Source organism: Simochromis diagramma, unplaced genomic scaffold (genome assembly GCF_900408965.1).
Source record: "Simochromis diagramma unplaced genomic scaffold, fSimDia1.1 OVJJ01000463.1, whole genome shotgun sequence".
NCBI classification, from domain to species: Eukaryota; Metazoa; Chordata; class Actinopteri; order Cichliformes; family Cichlidae; genus Simochromis; species Simochromis diagramma.
This window is the reverse complement of record NW_024386941.1, coordinates 1,225,971-1,243,266: the sequence shown is the minus strand read 5'-3', so window position 1 is coordinate 1,243,266 and position 17,296 is coordinate 1,225,971. Positions and strand designations below refer to the sequence as shown.

General features: G+C 41.8%; 1 protein-coding gene across 3 annotated transcripts in view; it reads left to right on the top strand.

The window, feature by feature from the left end:
- The window catches only part of nova2 (NOVA alternative splicing regulator 2), an 87,091-nt gene that overhangs the window by 32,166 nt on the left and 37,629 nt on the right, over positions 1-17,296 (top strand). The window contains exons 1-2 of one of the 3 annotated variants that reach the window (XM_040037766.1): positions 9,143-9,148; positions 12,347-12,352. The exons of the other annotated variants lie outside the window; for them this stretch is intronic. The gene's annotated coding sequence lies outside the window, so the exon portion shown is untranslated. Of the gene's footprint in view, positions 1-9,142; positions 9,149-12,346; positions 12,353-17,296 lie in introns of those variants that run through there. 3 annotated transcript variants of the gene reach the window in all.

Below are 17,296 nucleotides of genomic sequence, written 5' to 3'. Positions count from 1 at the left end.
GTTCTAACGTTTGAGTCTAAGGTTTATTTTTTAGCACCTGGCGGCTCTTTTTTTACTTCTCATCCGTAAATAATCTGCTCTTTCACGTGATTCAGTTTATTTTGAAAAGTCTCAACAGAATCTTGAGCTTTATTGTGAAAGGTTTATGTGGAACATAAACAAGCGGACACGCGATGCTGTTACCGTCGTTGTTGTGTTGTGTTGCTAACGACAACGCATAAAAACAGGTGCTTGTCTGTCTGTAGTGTGGTTATATTAAATATAAGAGAAAGAGAGAACTTTAAGACATTAATATAGCCACTACAGTGACCATCAGAACGATGAAAAAATATTGTCGTAAACAGTTTATTTTGCGACACCACGAAAATGAAACATAGACGTTTTTATATCGTCATCCGATATATATCGTTATATCGAACAGCCCTACTTAAAGGGTTTGCAAAGTTACCTTCTCAGCCATGATAACTTTTAAACGTTTAATCCATAGTTAGATGTAACAGTTTTGTAGCTCCATTTTATTTGGAATAAAGAGATGAAATTCATGAGAAGCGGAGGTTGGGCTGAGATGGTTATTGACAAGTTTCCACCTGCAGGAAATCAGATTTAAGCATCTGAAAAGCTAAAGATATTTGGCGTGCTGGCACGTGCTACAAAAGCTTCTTCAGGCAAACAGAGCACTATTAGAAAAAAAGTTGCACTTGTCCTGCTACTAAATAGTTAATTTTTCTTCCAAATTATACTCTAAAATGTTTTTATTGTATTTTCCTTCTAACTGTATTAAACCCAGCAAATTTATTGGCTCTATTTCTTCATCTCGCTCCATAAATCATAGCCCACCCCCCACCCATTTGAGAGCCATTGTGATGAATGGGATTCGCTTGGATTCACATTTATAAGCCTCATACTTTAATATTAGATACACAGAGACGGGCTCTGGGCTACCTTCAGGGCACATGCTCGCAACCAAACAGTAACAATCATTTATTTTCTTCTAGACAATCCTGAATAAAATGGGGAACTAATTTTATTTTGTCCTCATGTGCCAAAAAAAAAAGCTCACACTTCACTGGACTAAAGGGTTTGTTTGTTTGTTTTCATATTTGGCAGCTGTTCACGGCCTCACTTACAATAAATGAAGAATTCCCAAATCACCCGTTTTGCAAGCAAAACAATATCAGTTTTTCTGATATTATTATTACAATGTTTGTTAGATTTGTGTTGTTCAGAATGCTTGGCATGAATGCTAATGCCTGAAACATCAGGGATTGCGTTCTGGAGACATCTTGAAGTGATATGACGACGATCTGATGTGGAGCAATTTGGAGTGTGAAATGACTTTTTTTTGCTTATGAAATGGAGAGGAGGAGGAGGAGGATGAGGAATGGGAGGGGATGTGAAGATATCCTGTGCAGGGCTGAAGTGAGACTTGAGCATTGTGCGCATGTGCACGAGTTAAAGCGATTCCACCTGCTACTCACGGCATCATGGCGCCCTGCAGCCGCTCAAACTGCAGCGTCATTGTTCAAGGCTCTTCCTGCTTCTGTCGTGCCCAGCTGAGGTGCATCTCTCCGGGTGAGGGAGCCACCGCCGCTCTGAGGCTCCACTGAGGCCGTAGACAGCAGGACTTCTGGTCGAAGCTGTTAAATTCAATTTACAGTGATGCACTTGATCCGCATCCAGGTATGTTTAAGATGTGGAGAAAGTGGCTCCTGACAGCTAGTTCAAAGAGATTTTTCCATACATATTGTTTCAGCAGGTCAATCTTAATCTGGTTTAGCAGGGACTTTTACCAGTAAAATAGCAGTTACTTACAGTTGTTTAATAATCAGAATAACTATAATCTGATTACAGCTAAATATTTAGGTCATAAAAAGTTTCTTACAGGGATTTCCTTGTTGTTGTAGATTATCACTGCTATTTTATTTGATTATAGACAGACTATAGTTTAAATGAAAACAATAAATATTTGTGAAAAATTTAAGTTCAGCCTGTTTATAAATATCTTCATACTTGGTTTAACATGAGCAGCTTTTTCTAGCTTATCTTTAATGGCTAATTCTTATTTCACAACAATGATTGATGTGATCCGATCTAATGATCAGACTAAATGAACGCGGCGTCAGTAAGAAATGTGCATCTGTTTGGGAAAGAATGTGAAGCACTACTTCTTATGTAGTTTTTTTTATTTTTCCTTTCCTTCCCGTGTGTGTCTGCACTGGTCCAGCTGTGTCAGTGTGTGCAACACACTGTAGAGCCCAGTCAGCGCACAAAGAGAAAGGGGCTGTGAGAGGGGGTGTGGAGGCAAAAGAGAGAGTGAAATTAAAAAAGAGAAAGGAGAGGGCAGAAGGAGGAGGAACAGTTCAGTGTGCAGAGGTTTGTATGAGCTCTGAGGGTTTCCAACTGTCGCAGACAATAGTTGGAGGCAAGGCGCTCTGTATGACAATAGGCTCTTTGACCCCGGTCAAGCTCGCAGGGGGGGTGGACGACAGTGTGAGGAGGAGGAGGGAGGGTGTCCCCATCTGTCTCAGAGGAGAGAGTGTGTACATCTGTACTCTGCGCTGTGTGGACAAAACTGCGTATGCTTGAGTAGCGCATTTACATATTTCTCTTCATGTCTTTGGGCACTTCTCTGCATTTCAGTGTTTCAGAAAGCGAATGCATCTACGTTACAGACGAAGTGTCAGCTTGAGTTTTGTTGTGCTATACGTTTTTACAGATTAATGCAGTATTTTGTTCGTTTTCTTTTTAGCATGGACATATAAACATAGGAATGTAAATATTGAATTTTAAGTTATTTATTTAATGAAAGCTGCTTGCACATGCTCAGTCGAGATATACTCCAGCCTTTGTGCGACCCCACACTGGATAAACAGTTCAAATTTAGACGTTGATTCTTGTGAATCTGTGATGTGGTTTCTGGAGCTTGTGTAACCAGTGCAGAGCATTCGTCTTCAGGGTAAAATGATGAATACAGCAGCATTCCCAGAACTCTGTGGTGCAATGAGCAGGGAAAATATGAAAGAAGTTGATGTCTTGTCATAGTTAAAAAAAAAAAAAAAGAGGAACTTGTATTCAGGGTGAGCCCATGCTGTTATAATTAACAGTAGTAAACTGTTTACGGACATTACTGTAGGAACACTAAAATGACAGTACGATGGAAACTAGTTGTATATTTTTCCAGTAAGAAACTGTGACTTTTTCTCATCATATTTGCAGCATAACTCCATAAATATGTTTTTAACTGTGATTAACAGTACAGTGTCGTTACTATTTTACTGCATTATACCATGACGACTTGTAATAAAATAGCAGCTGCGCTTATCTTTTCAAGCTACATGAGGGAAATTGTTTTCTTTTAACCGAAAGGAAGACAGGCAGATGTTGTTTAAGTGGTTTTAACGTGACCCATAACAACCCTTCAGAATATTCCATGACCCTCTGGTGGGTTTGTGACCCAGACTTTGAAAAACAAAGCCTCCGGCTGAGTTTAAGTCAGCAGACTTCAACTGATGGATGTCTCTGTGTTTCTCTTTCCTGTCACCCAGCTTCTCATGTCTGTCAGTTCTTATGAAAAAACCCTTCTGTGTGAGGAGCTTGGCTCAGCAACATGACTTGGGCCTCTTCATAAAACATCTTTATCATGTGGGGAGACAGCATGCACACAAACGCGTTGCAATTTCAGCTCGTTTGGCTGCAGAATATTGCCTCCTCTTTCACTCTCTCTGTCCCCATAAATAGCAGACATAGCTAGATTTGTCTCTGTGTCACCATGGTGTTTCGCTGTTTGTGCGCATAGCACCAGGCCTCGGTGTGTGTCTGTTTGATGCAGGTTTGCAGAGGTGCAGCACACCAGCTACCACACACACACACACACACACGCACACTCCCACCCCCACCCCCATTGGACAAAGCAGAGGATTGTGGGTCTGCACACCCGTTGCCTTGGTGATGAGAATCAAAGTGACAGCTCTCCTAGAGGAGGAGTACCCCCTCCTCCTCCTGCACCCCTCCTTCACGCGCTCCCTCTCTGCTCCTCCAGCAGGTGTAAGAGTGAGAGAGACAGAGAGATGTCTTTCTTCCCGTCTTGGTCGCCTTCCAGATCCTCTCGCCTTCTGTCCTTGAGAGTCGCTGAAATAAGCAGCGCTCGCCGTTAGGAAGTTCAGGGTGTAATTTGTGTGTCAGCTTTTAATAACATCATAAATTGTGTATGCGGCGGAACATTGACTAAAGCTTTTCTGGACGAGCTCCTCACGGGGCCTCGTGAGATGTTTTTATTTAAGAGAACTACGAGACAATCCGGAGATCGTACGGTGAAAACAAAAAAAGTCGCCAAAAATGTCATTTTGATTCGGTAAGTGAAATATTTCAAAGGCCGTGCAGATCAAACACATTCACAAAACACGCAGCGACAAATTCTCTCTCTCCTGATTGGCTCTTCACAACAATGACACTTAGCGTTGGTGGTAGCCATAGCAACATCCCTCTAGTTGCACAAAGGGGTCAGATCTAAAAGGTCTAAATCTGCTAATGTCTCTGAGTACCTCTCGCATGCACTCTCACCAACACAGATGTGTGTGTGTCTGTGCATAGATGTGTGTGTGTGTGTGCACTTAAAGGAGCAGGTTCCTTCACTATAGAGTGTTGTTTTGTGTGGGAGTGGCATTTTCTTTAAGGAGGAGGAAGGTGAGCGTGGCAAACAAAGAGCCTCATTGATGACAGAGAGAGTAAGAGAGTGAACCAGTTGTGAAATCGCTTTTTTTTTTCTTTACAGACCTACAATCTCTGGCAGAGGGACAAAGGTAGCCCTCTGGGACCCCTTAACCCCTCACACACACACATGCACACACACACACACACACACACACACACACACACACATCTCTCCCTCACAAAAGAGCTGGCTCCACAGCTGCCTCGAGTCCCCCATCCCTCCCCACTTCCATTATTTTTAATCCCCCAGTGAAAGCTCCCCCAATTTCTTCCCCTTTCCCAACGCCCGAGCCCCACCCCCTCGCTTTCACACGACACACATACACCCCCCATCACCACCGTCACCCTCTTCGCCCCGCACGACAGCCCCACACCCCTCTCTCCCATTCTGAGGTCTCACAAAGTCGTCAGCTGTCATATCGTCTCTCTGACACGCTGGCTGGACTCTCACTTTAATTACGAACCCCTGAGCCTGATTATGGTGCGGGTACATGAGGCCTCTCCAGTAACCAGCGTGTACCAACCAGGGTTCAGTGGTGTGCACGTGACTGGTTGATGGGGTTGATGAACTTTGACCCAGCAGTGACGACAGGTTGATGATTACCCCGTCCACCATCTGATGGTCTCTCACATATTTTCTGTTTTGTTTTTTTGCTTCTGCCTTTTAATTCGCCATCTTTTTTGACATGAATGTCAACTAATAAGCTGCTTCGAATGCAACCTTTGTTTCTTTCGACAGTTAATGAAAAAAAGATAAAACAATTGCACAACAAACTGTACTTTGGCAAGCAGTTGCTTATTATTTTAACACAACTGATGACAAGAGCGCAACAAAAGAGAATAATTTGACCTCTTTTCTGCACAATTGTTACCTTCAATCATTGTATTTATTCGCAGCCTCGGTGTTTCCCAGCAATTATCAAATCTTTCACGTGTGTCCTCTCATCAATAAACTTGAGCTGCGTTCTATAAAACTCCTACTTTCATCTGCCTCCAGCCTCTAGCCGTCTGTTGTTGTAAATCATACAACCGTGTTCCATATGGTTGTCATTAATAAAGATGAGGTCACACTTCCAGTCAGACCTCACCCTCCACGCTCACACGCACACTGAAGCTCAAACAACATTTCGTTACACTCGCGCGCACGCTCACGGGTGCGCAGCCACTCGCAGCCACATCGATACTCTGCAGAGAGGGTGGCCTATAGAAAGCTGGAGAGAGGGAGCTAATTAGTGTTTTAGCTGATTGCTAATTGCCACTTTCTTCCGCCTACTTACGAACAACGCGGTGAAGGAGAAGAAGAGAGAGGAAGCAGAGGGATGTTTTTTTTTTACTTCTGCTACTATCAGAAACTTGTTCATTTACTTCTAATTGCTCGTGTCCATCCTATCTTCATCAAGTACGCCCTCGTTTCTCTCCTCTTCTTTTAAGTTGAAACTTTTAGCTGAAACAAGGTTTCAGAATTATTCACCTCATTAATTCCCATAAAAGTTTATGGTTAACTGTAACTCTGTCCAACAGGGATGGCTCTGTAGCACTTTTTCCATGTCTGATACTGATACTGTGTGTCTGCCGATACCAGTTCCAGTCTTATTCCATCTTTTTCTTCCAACAATCAACTAAGATGCTAATAATACATTAGCTTGACACGCGTCAGGACTCCAGATGTCATTTGTCATACTAACCACTCATGACACATCTGTCTTTACAGCATGTGGCGCTAAGTTTGGTATGTATTCACATAATAGATTTGGCTTATGGATCATGGGTAATGTGTAGTTTAATTAAGAGAATGGTGACATTTTTACAGAAGATCTCTCTTAAGCCATCTACATGAATAAGCACCAGTACAGACCAGTGGAGATTTGAACCAGTGTTCATGTAATCACACATTACGTGTGTTACATATCTGCATCAGCCTACATGAGGCAAAATTCCTCTTACTGACATAATAAAATCTTATTCCCAACTGTTCTCAATAAGTGTTTTGGACAGACATCGTGAAAAGGTGACAGCGCTTATTATTCTCTATTTCTCCTCATTAAACCAGAAGAAACTGAAATTGAAAGGAGCTTAAATTAGCAGGAGCTTTCAGTGGCTGGAGTCCATTGTGTTTTTGCCAATCAACACTATTCTTGGTGATATGAAATGACATGGGATAGAAGTCAAGAAACAATTTTTCTTGGCCAGCGCTCTCACTGATGGTCCACACTTTGGCTCCGTTTCTTCTGCTCACTCAAAGGAAGCAACCTGACTTCTGCTCAGACGTTGATCAAATTTCTCAAAGCGTAAAAGCTGGGTTAGAGTTACAGTACGAGCCCTCCTCCCGAGCCAGAGAGTTTTATTTGTTTTTCCAATGTGGATTTATGTCATGTTGGAAGGGGAGCGTGCATTTGAGTGCAAAATCTCGGGCAGTTTGAGTAGCAGTGCATGCAGGGACGAGCTGGAGCAGAGAGTTCAAGCATAGTTGAGGATGTTTTAGTGTGTGAGACTTTTGCACAGTTTTCACTTTCTCAGGCTACGTGTCCACAGTGTAGAGCCAAGTCCCAGCTCGCACATTCACAAACACTCATGCACGGGCATACATGATGTCAGACGCACAAAGACATACTTAGAAGCATGCACACATGCTCTCACACACTGAAGTCCCAGCTGTAACAAATGGGGACCAGATTGTGTATGACGATGATGATGTAAAAGACCAGGCATGCTGGTCTCCATGGTTGACGAGCTTTGTTGAGTAAATGTTCAGTGTGTGTGTGTGTGTGTGTGTGTGTGGGGTCAAACCCTGGTCCACGTGCCATGAGCTATTAAACGGCTCTCGTCGTTTCCCTGTAGGATTCATCATGTGGTGCTGCAGTCAATCAGAAACATGCATGTGTGGGTTGACAGAATAGGTTTACTTCACTGTACCTATTTGTTCATTTCGTGTTTGCTAATGCTTGTTTATGTTTCACAAAGATGATTACGTAATGAAGCTCGTTTGATTTGTGTTTTTCACTTCTGAACAAAAAAACTTTCCTCTGCTCTTTTCATGATGGGCTCGAGCAGCAGCCTCCAGGGCTGAGAAATGAAGCCAATACCTGAGTGCCAAAAACTGCAGTTCCTCAAATGGCCACTTGAGGCAACCTTTAGTAAAACTCATGGGCCTTTACACAAAAAATAAAAAATTTTACAACCTTGTTAAAAAACAGCTTTGGTCTTGTTAATTTTGTTTGTACTCCTTCACAGTAACTGTACAAAGATTCATTTTGTTTATAAGGCAACTGAGTTTTTTTAAATACCAAAGTTTGCATTTAGAGAAGTCGGGCAGGGAGTAGCTCTAGGACTGTACTACCACAATCTCAGCTAACTTGAGTCACTTATATGAACTTCTCAACCATGTTTGTGCTTTTTTAAAGAATTTTTAATGCTGTTACCTGAAGAATAATGGTTTGCTATGAGGTTAATTGTACTAAACAGAGGTCAAAAAGGCTCCGGTTCTGTTTTGGTCATTGAAATTCTACATTAAGTTATATGGCACTAATTATCAGGGATCTGTGTGAGTCTAAAAATGTGAGTCCACAAACCAAATTCCATCTTTTGACGAATATGTTTTTGTGGCCATCGTGTCATGTAAGGTTAAACATATCAGACTGTTACAAATTTGCGCTGTTGCTACAAAACAATGTTCTTTTGTTAAATCCACTGTCTTTCACTTATTGATCCTTTTAGATACTTAAAACCTTTTTGGTATATCTTAAAGACTAAAACTGCATTACAGTGTTTATAAAGTATGGAAATTGTGCCACTCATCATTTTGTGTCTTAGGTCTAGCCACCAGAGTAAAACGTTTTCTTTCAGTATTACTATAACGTTTGGTAAAACTTAATAAGCAGAGCAGGGCACTAACATTACAGAGCTACATTAGCTGACTGCGTGGCAAATGTGATGTCAAGACATCGGTCTTTGGTGCTAAAGAGAGAGCGGATTGTATGAAGGCTCGAATTCAAACACCTGATTCTCTGCAAAGTTGTGAAAATGCTGATAAAGTGAGACAAGTATTCTCATAATGCTTGTCTCAGCTCGGCTCCAAAGATACTCTGAGTGACATCTACTTTATCTGTGCATATGTGTGTGCATGTGTGTGTGTTTCCAAGGAGCATGAGTCAGAAGACAAAGGGTGTGTTCAACTGAGAGAGAGTGGAAGGAAATGAGAGGAAGTATTAGGAATGTGGGGGAAAAGGAGAGAGGAATACAGTGTATATATGCTGGATTCATATAGCAAGAGCTGTAAAAAAATATACATCAAAAAGTGGTTGTGTTTCACTTTGAGTTACTGCTGTGTCTTTAAAGATAACAAATGACTGAATGAAGGCATGATGAGAAAAATATTTTTAGATATTTCATAAAATATTATGTTAGTGCATCGTGAGATTATTACACGTCAGAGACTTCTGTTTTTTTTCTTCCAATAAGAGCTTTTCTGACCACATTATGCTTAAGTTTACCCTCCAAGGATTGGGACACTCAAGTAAAAGAGACAGTAAATATAGTGCAGTGTAGAGGAGATAAGGGGTGATATGGGGTCACCAGTCTACTTCTGTTTTTAAGCTGTGACTTTAAGATCTTCCAGGTTTTTTTCAAAGGTAATGCTCAAAGTACTTTTGAAATTAGTACAGTATGCACTAAGAACGTTGCCAGCATGTTTCATTTTGCCTCTGAGGAATGCTTTTAGGATCTATAGTTGAATCTGTAAATCATCCTTCTAGTGTGCGAGAGGTCTCAGAGAGAGAGATAGTGTTTTGTGTGTGTGTGTGTGTGTGGGTGGGTGTGTGAGAAAGAGAGGGAGAAAAAGAGGTTGACAGCAGAGTTGGGGCAGCTGACGGGGTAACGGGGCAGTTGTAGTCACATGGGGAGTAGAGATGGATTTGGGGGGATTTGAGGCTATAAAAGGGTGGGGACAAGGAGGCTTAGGCCAGCTGACACTGTCCACATCACAGATAGATGCACACGCACACTCAAAATAATGACAGTAAAAAATGAGCATGCCGCCTGGCTCCAAACATTAAGAAAACACACATGCACTGTGCACATACACACAACAAACAGCCACACCAGCACGTGCACACTTGAGCAGAGGCTACAGTCGACTGTTTAGTTAACTTTGAGGTCTTGGGACACAAGGCAGCATGGGTAAAAGAGTGGAAGGAGGGTGTGGGTGTGTGTTTTGGGAAGGGAGACAGGTGTGGCTCTATCAAGGCAGTTGTGCGACACCAGATACCAACAGTGGAGATAACACTCAACAAGTTGGAGAAAGAGAGGCGAAGTGTGCATCTGTGTAACTCTGTGTGTGCTTGAGAGGAAAGAGAGGCAGAGAGAGATCATGAATGTGATGCCAGAAAAAGGGGAAAACATGAACATCAAGCTGCGCATAGGGTCAGTGTGTTAACTGGTGAGCAATGATTTCGTCTCCACTCACGCCGACACAAATCCATGCTGACGAGCAAGGCATCAGCTTGATTGCAGGTTGATTTTTAAAAATTCATATATTCTTTTTACTGAGAATTGTCATCAAAAATCAAAAATCTTTAGGAACTCGTGAACTTTGCATTTATGTCTACTGTTCCATTCTCAGCAACTTGATTTGGTAAGTCATTTAGTTACAGCAGATCAGATAAGATCATCAACACAGCGAGTGACGTGTTTTCACATGTCAAAAATGGATCTGCGGTGCAAATGTGGTAAAACAAAAACAAAAGGTTTAAGCTCCTGATGTGGTCAACACAGAGGACGAAAGCAGACTCAAAGAATGAAAGAAGAAGAGGACAAGAGAAAGAAAACGTACTGATTCAGAGCGAAAGGCTCAGAATGAGAGAAAGGAAAATCTCCTCTCGCTCTCTCGTTATGACACTTCATTATAACAACGGTCACTTAGTGTGTGTGTGTTTGAGAAAGATGTCTGCATTTCTGCTTATGCGTCTGCATCTGTGTGTGTGTGTGTGTGTGTGTGTGTGTGCATGTGTGTGTGAGGTGTGAGTAAAATCAGAACAGTGTTGAACTCATTTGGGTGGACCAAGAATTCACACGAGGTCCAGTTACCGCGCAGGCCCTCCGAGGACACAAACGAGCTGTGTGTGTGTGAAAGACAGATGAGTATGCGAGTGATTAGGTGTGTATATATAGTTGTCTGTGGTTACATAGTGAGAGGTGTGACTTTCTAGAGAGCTGGATAGCTGAGCTAACTGTATATAGTGTGTGTGTGTATCTGCGTTCTTTCCACAAGTGTGTAAGTGTGCGGAAGGGTTCCTGCAATGTCACTATTTAATGACAAGGGACAAGAATACGTGAGTCTGTTTGGTCTATGGGGAAGACCCAGTGGAACACATTTCTACAGCTGTCCCGCTGCTTGCGTCGATGCCAATGCCATCACTTCCTGTGTGATCTGTATCCTGTTTGATATTTAGTTTCACCTGCTCATCGAAAGACATTAATAGAATTTCTACATGGAGGCAAATCGCTGACCATACAGCCAGAAAACAGCTACGTGATGCAGTTTTATTTTCTTACATCTCCACCAAACAGCAAAGGAATTTTCCTGAGTCACATGAACCTTAGTGGGCGTGCCTGACTACCTTTTCTCCCTACTTTACAACATCAGTCCACATTATTTTTGTGTCCTCAGATCAAGTATCCCTGTATCCTCCGTAAAGTTTATCATGTAATGCATTCCCTTTTTTAATCTTTCTTCAGGATCGTCTTTATGTCAGTGAACAGCCGCTGGACTTTCATGCTGACATGTCCCTGCTGCGAAAATGTCACGTTAAATTATTAAGTGACAAAGGTGTAATAATGGTGGTGTTCATTTCATGAAATCACACGTTAGTTAGTGAAGTCTTGCCTGGAAGTTTTGACCATCAAAATCTTAGATTAATGTATCCAGATGTGACAAGCAAGGAGCTGATCTGGCCGAGAAACAGTGCTCGTGTGCTACTTTTCGACTCTGATGGTGACCTTAACCTGAAAAATGAAGTCCCAAGGTAAGACATCATGGAAACCAAGAGTCAGCTGCAGCTCTTTCTGCAGCCAGAGGAGTCGCCCTCTGCTGGCCATTACATTTCTGTGCCAATGCACTTGCACACAGGCTTCACTTTTCAGACCTGTTCACCTGGGTGTAATCACATTTTCATCAACTGGTCCATGTAGTGTTAACTGCACGATTGCACCTCCTGCTGATCCAATTGAGTTCATACTCTCTGTCTTCTAATTTCTGTCATTAATGAAACCCTGCTTTTCTGTGTTATCATGTAGTGAAGCAGGTTTCCCCGTTATTTCAGATACAGTACATGTTTTTGTAATAGGGTGAAGGATGTGTGAAGGAAACACAGTGACACAGAGATTGATTTTTGTCCAGTGAAAGTAGTTGCAAAACACTTTTTGCAACAAAACAAGAAACGAGCGTAAATCTCAAGGTGATCTTATTTATTTTTCCTTGTAATATTTGGTGACAACTAAAAGAGACACTGTCTCTTCTCTTCTCTCTCAGACAGGTGAAAGAAATTTTAATAAAAGGACACATTTGCTGTTTGTACTTTGTATGTTTGCTATGCCCAACCCATACACTGGTACATGAAGAGAGACCTCTCCTCCCTGGAAGACCACAGTTTAATTCGAACAGTGTTTTCCTCTCTGTTTTCTACTTGTTGCTCAGAGCACGCTGGCAGCTCTTAGATGAATGTGACAGCAGGTACAACAAAGTGATGGAGAGACAGAGAGAGAGGAGCAAAAGTGGGGATAGAAAGAGGCAGCAATGAAAAGGAGGAGAGGAAAAAGAAAAGGGCGAATAGCCGAACGCTAAAGAAAAGCAAAGCGGGTCGAAAGGAGGAAAAAGAAAAGAGAGAAAAATTTGGGAAGGGAGGCAGTCATGGCATGTTTTCAGCTGTTTGCTTGGCCTGGCCTGGGTCACTTGGGCAACACCGATACCGCTGCCAAAGAAAGGAAGACAAGAGAAGAGAGGGAGAGAGGAAAGGAGGGCAGGATGACTGGAAATGGGAGGAGAGGTAGAAAGGGTGGATGCTGAAAACAAACTGTGAGCAAAAGCTGTTTCTGTTTTTGTGAGAACAAACTGAACGTTCCCGCTTTGATTTAATGAGTTGGGGGAAAAAAGAATCCTGCACAGCATCAATGATTCAGATGTTTTAGAATTTAGGAGCTAGAATTTGATCAACTTGAGAATAAATAAAGAGGAAGGTTCACAGGCCAGAAGTATATCAGACAGATCTGAGAGGAGGATGCCTTCAAAATAAAAGTCTTGATTTGAGCTAATGAAGGTTCATTCAAGAACAGTGTAAACTTTGTGGTTTAAAAGAGAGTGATAAGAATACAGTAAAGAAATGAAAGAGAAGTGAATATAAGTAAAAGAAACTTGAGAAATGTACAGACTTATTTAGTTAATGTAAGTATTAACCATTTGAAAATCTACAAAACATGTTTTTACCTGTAATTAAGTTAAACCTATAGTTATGTTGTAAATGGTGCCTGCATATGCACAGAAAGGCTGGAGTAATGTGACAGTGTTTCCTGCAAAAATAAAGGTCACAAAAGTTCAAATTCCTGCTGCAGCGAACATCTGGCTGCTCCTGTTATCACAACTTTTGAAGGTTTTCTATTATTAAAGGATTTTTTAACAAGCAGTGGCAACCTCATTTATCTTACTGTTAGTAATGTACCGCTGCCCATTTATCACGGATTTTTAGAAATACTTTAAAAGCCATGTTTTCAAAGAGCTCTGAGCCGTGCTGCTTGAAAATATGGATGGAAGAAGTGTTCGTGAAGTCAGCAGATAACCGGGAAAGGGACTTTGTGGACTGGAGGCGTGAAGGACACGGAGGTGGAGATTGGACGGAGAGCAGCAGGTCTCTCCAAGTGAAAAGCCTTACATCAGAGCAGAGGAATTCCTGCCTTTTCTTCCAGCTTCTTTTGTTACTCTTTAGAAAGAGTTGCCTTAGTCTTCTCGCCGAGTGCTCTGTCACTGCCGGACCTCTAGACAGATAAAAGATGGGGGAAGGGCGGAGGTGATGGGGGAGGAAGGAGATGGGGGAGAATGAGTGAGCAGAAACAGTGAGGGAGAGAAGGGGAGAGAGGATGACAGGAAACCATGTTTTTACAGTACCTTGGGCTGCTTTAAAAACAAAGAACGTGGATGAAAGGATCGGCACAACTCTCTGAGTAGGTCCTCCAACAAAGAAGAGAGCTGCACAAGCCAGAGTTTATTATGAAAAAAATAGTAATGCCGAATAATTATTAGGTGCAATAATTTGAGTAACTACTTATAAAACTGAGATCATTGTGTAAGTTGGCCTTTTATGGATTAATTTGCTTGCATTCTTTCCTCTGCAGCATCTGATGCTTTTATAGTTTTTTATGATCCTGTCTTTCTCGGTTCTAAATCATTTTGTACAATACCTCTGCAGATTCTTGTTGGATTGCTCTTATTGTGTGTGTTTTTGGATATTGTACTTAAGGTGGTACCTCTAGTCGTGCTTTGTTCTGCTGGGTGCTTGTTAGTGCTGATTGGTAGTATTCACAGCGAGCACGCCTGAGAACAAAAGGATTTTATTATTAAAAACTAGCATTCAGGTCGAGTGGACGCCGTAATCTGGAAAGAGAACATTTTATGTCGAGACTATTCACACCTCAGCCTGATGAAAACTTTAGTTTTTCCTGTTTTGCTGTTTTAAAGCCAGTAAAACTCAATAAAGACCAGTGAAGCTTTGCCCCCAGGCTAGTTGTCCACGGTAACTCCGGGATTTAATATGTTTTTCCTAATTGACCATGATTTTGTCTGGTGTAAATAACGCGGGGGCTGGTGGGAGAGTGTGTGTTACAGGCCCGTGGGCACTCGGGGAGACCAGATGATTCTGTGCCAGCTTGTTACAAAGCAACCATCACATTTTCATCCACGTAAGCTACAGTGCTGGGACGCACTTTTCATTTTTGTCTTTTCTTTAATGTTTCTCTAGAACTTTCTGGTTTCCTTTCATCTTTGATTTCTTTTGCTTTCTTTCTGCGACTCCCCCTTGAACCTTTTTCCTTCTCTTTGGTTTCTTCTCCTTGTCTTTTCTTATTCCATATGTCAGCTCTTCTTTCCTTTTTTCCTTCTTTACATAATTTCTTCCTTCCTTCCCTTTTCTTCTCTCTCTTCTTCTTGTCTTTCTGTCCTCTCTTCATTTTAATGAAGACTTGGTTGGCTGCAGCAGAGAACAGGTCCAAGTTTCCTTACTGCCCCTGATTACATCAGCACATGCAGTCATGCTCTCTCTCTCTCTCTCTCTCTCTCTCACACACACACACACACACACACACACACACACACTCTTTTTGGAAAAACAACTCATGACATCACCAGCAGCTGCCCAGCTGCATGAAAGAGTGTGTGTTTGGTGTATGTGCACAACAGTGTGCGTTACTGTGTGTGCACGGTCAGAGGGGTGATACTGTTAGTTGCCTAGGTAACAGAGCAGGATCAGTCAAACAGTGAAGACCAACTCGAACAAAACTTCGAGGAGTTATGCAACACTTTGCAACAGTTTCTAGTCTTCTATCTCGCTCCATTCCTCTATTCCTCTGCATGGTCCCACGCCTCTGCTTTTGCCCCCACAGCTGGAACAGCTGTTTGGCCCATACACCTTTTGTAACTCAATATGGAAGTCAGTGCAGTCGTTTCTATTGGCTTATTAAGGTTTCAGTCAATGAATCCATCCATCTCTTGTGACAGAGGCCTACTGGTCAGCTTCAGCCCTTTTATCCCTTCAAAGTGCTGGTCTTACTGTGGGACAGGAGGAAATTAGACATACATACATAAATTATCAGTTCATTAATTTTAAGAAAAACTATTAGAGTCAGTTAACAGGCTTGTTGGGCAACATTAAGAAGGCTACTCTGTTACTCTATTGCTTTATAATGCTGGAAAGATTGACTATTAAAAAACAAATCAATGGGTTAAATGTTGAATAAATCATAAAGATAAGGAGTTTAATTGTATTGCTAGAAGAAATGCCGAATTTGTACTAATCAAAACTGAAAAATGTTGTAAATTACTGAAAAATCCAGTGCCTGCCTCTTCAGCTGTATGTTTGCAAAGTTTAAAAGTTTATAGCTATACTTTTAAGACACATGTGACAATATGCACGACTAAACATGAGCACTGAGCACTGAAACGTTAACAAAGCTCACAGAGTTCAAACGTATCTCACCAAACTCCTGCTGCTTTGAATCTTTGGATTTTAATAATGGACTGATATTGATTTAATAATAGCAGGCACATAATAAGGTGTGCTAAAGAAATGTAATAACCGCATTTGAATGAGACTTGGTCAGATATTCACTTGTAATGTCAGAGTAGCTTCGATGAAAGATTGAATCCAGGAGGCCAGTTAGAGGTCAGATACCACCTCCTGCACCAAACTTCAATTTTAAATTTGTCGTCTGTGACCTTCATGTCTTTAACTTTATTCTTTTTCCCATCAAACTTCTCCCTGTCTGCTGTTCTATATTGGCTACCGTAGTTTCCTAAGCTACTTTATATACTCTTTAAACCCCTAAAACAACAAGGTGTTAAACTGCACCCCTAACAGACGGCTAATCCAGCAGATCTGATCAAAGGTAGCCAGTTAACCTGAGCTTATCCGCAGCCTAAGGAGATCCGTTTAATGAGCTTACATTAAACCAGCGCCACGTCTCACTGTGCTTCCAATCGGCTCCAATGAAGCCTTAGAGGTTATTTATATTAAGAGATGGAGACTCACTTTCTCTCTCCCGCTCAGACTGCGGCCGTCTTCTCGGATCTAGTTTTTCCGTCTTCGCCTCAGTTTTTGTCTCTTTATACCTGCTTTCGGTCATTTTGCACCTGTCTGTGTCTCTCTAACTGTCTCCCTCTCAGTTTTAGCTTGTGGCGTGAATTTGTCTTTGTAGAGGAATGAAAGAAATCAGCAACAAAATAAGAAAAGACAAAAGGAGAGAAAAGGCAAATAAGTAACCACAAGAGATATTTGTTTTTTTATTAATCAACTGATAATACAAACTTAACGAGTGATGTTCAGGTAAATTATAAATCGTATGTAGGTCACGCTCAAAGCAAAAGCCAACATTTCTCTGCACATCTTGCAGAATCTCTGCTTCTTTGGTCTCTCCTAGTCTCTGTTTTTCTGACATTACTTTGTTATGACAGGTCTCACAAAGGTTTCCCTCTCTGCATCCCAGGCTGTCTCTCTCCCTCCTCGTCTCTGTTTGTCCCCCTCTTTCTCTGTTGTCACTCCATTTTGACATCGGCATCGTGACTCTGTGCTGATCTGCCTCCCCCTCTCTGCGTTTCTGTCCATTTCTCTGCCTTTGCGTCTCCCTCCTCTTCGCTTGATGTTTTTCAGATGTGACAGAAGTCGTGTGAACCTCTGTATCTCTTTCTATCATTTGTCGTTCTCTCTGCCACTGATGTTTTTTCCATCAGAGGGGTGCTGGAAGTAAAGAAGCTGTACATCTTGGCACAGCAGGCGATGAACATCGTGTACCTGTGAACACAGGACCTCTGGCGTTTCTGTCACATCTTGTC